The following is a 2177-nucleotide window of genomic DNA, read 5'->3' as shown; positions in this document are numbered from 1 at the left end:
GAATCTGTAGATTGCTTTCTGCAAGATATCCATTTTTGCTATATTAATCCTGCCTATTTTTGGGCTCACTTAAGAATATTATCTTATCATCTGCAAATAGTGATATTTTGACTTCTTCCTTTCCAATTTGTATCCTTTGACCTCCTTTTGTTGTCTAATTGCTCTGGCTAGGACTTCAAGTACTATATTGAATAGGTATGGGGGGAGTGAGCAGCCTTCTCTAGTCCCTGATTTTAGTGGGATTGCTTCAAGTTTCTCTCCATTTAGTTTGATGTTGGCTACTTGTCTACTGTATATTGCTTTTACTATGTTTAGGTATGGGCCTTGAATTCCTGATCTTTCCAAGACTTTCATCATGAAGGGGTGTTGGATTTTGTTAAATGCCTTTTCAGCATCTAATAAAATTATCATATGTTTTTTTTCTTTGAGTTTGTTTATAAAGTGGATTATATTGATGAATTTCCATATACTGAACCATCCCAGCATCCCTGGGATGAAGCCTACTTGATCATGATGGGTGATCATTTGAATGTGTTCTTGGATTTGATTGGTGAGAATCTTATTGAGTATTTTTGCACTGATATTCATAAGGGAGATTGGTCTGAAGTTCTCTTTCTTTGTTGGGTCTTTGTGTGGTTTAGGTATCAGAGTAATTGTGGCTTCATAGAATGAGTTGGGTAGAGTTCCTTCTGTTTCTATTTTGTAAAATAGTTTGAGGAGTCTTGGTATTAGATCTTCTTTGAAGGAATGATAGAACTCTGCACTAAACCTATCTGGCCCTGGACTTTTTTTGGTTGGGAGCCTATTATTGATAATTTCTATTTCTTTAGGGGATATGGGACTGTTTAGATTATTAATCTGATCCTGATTTAATTTTGGTACCTGGTATCTGTCTAGAAAATTGTCCATTTCATCCAGATTTTCCAGTTTTGTTGAGTATAGGCTTTTGTAGTAGGATCTAGTAATTTGTTTTATTTCTTCTGTTCCTGATGTTATATCTTCCTTTTCATTTCTGATTTTGTTAAGATGGGTACTGTCTGTATGCCCTCTGGTTAGTCTGGCTAAAAGTTCATCTATCTTGTTGATTTTCTCAAAGAACCAGATCCTAGTTTTGTTGATTCTTTGTATGCTTTTTTATTTCTATTTGGTTGATTTCAGCCCTGAGTTTGATTATTTTCTGCTGTCTACTCCTCTTGGGTGTATTTGCTTCTTTTTGTTCTAGAGCTTTCAGATGTGCTGTCAAGCTGCTAGTGTATGCTCTCTCCAGTTTCTTTTTTGAGGCATTCAGAGCTATGAGTTTTTCTCTTAGCATGTGTCACATAAGTTTAGGTATGGTGTATCTTCATTTTCATTAAATTATTTAATTTCATACAAAGTCTTTAATTTCTTTATGTCTTCCTTGGCCATGTTATCATTTAATAGAGCGTTGTTCAGCTTCCCTGTATATCTGGGCTTTCTGCTGGTTTTATTGCTATTGAAGACCAGCCTTAATCCATAGTGATTTGATTGTGTCCTGAGGGTTCCGGCATGTTCCTCTGAGCAGCAGTGATAGTCCTACCTGCACTCAATGGCCTGTCCACGCTCCTGAGAGACTCCCTCTTTCGCGGTGCTATTTGGGTATGGAGCCCTGTGGCACTGGATCTGCTACAGGCAGAGACGGAAACCGGAAGCATTTCTCTCATATATTATATCCTGACTGCAGTTTCCTTACCTTTTCTCCTCCCAGTGCCCTCCACACCCATTCTTCCTCCATTTCCCTTCAGAAAAGGGCAGACCTCCCAGACATATCAACCAAGCATGGCATACCAAGTTGCAATAAGATTTGGCCCCTCCCTTCAAATTAAGGCTAGAGGAGGCATCCCAGTAGTGGGAAAGTGCCCCCCCCAAAGGACAAAAGAGTCAGAGACACAGAGAAATCCCCCTACTCTCACTGTTAGGAGTCTCACAAGATGACCAAGCTACACAACCATAACATATATACAGAGGGCCGAGGTCACACCCATGTAGGCTCCCTGACTGTAGGCTGAATCTCTATGGATCCCCATGAGCCTAGGTTAGTTGATTCTGTGTGTTGTGGTGTCTTTGACACCTCTGACTCCTAAAACTCTCCTCCCTCCTCTTCTGCAGAATTCCTTGAGCTCCACCTAATGTTTGGCTGTGAATCTCTGCATCTGCTC

Source organism: Mus caroli, chromosome 9 (genome assembly GCF_900094665.2).
Source record: "Mus caroli chromosome 9, CAROLI_EIJ_v1.1, whole genome shotgun sequence".
NCBI lineage: Eukaryota > Metazoa > Chordata > Mammalia > Rodentia > Muridae > Mus > Mus caroli.
This window is presented reverse-complemented; position numbering follows the sequence as displayed.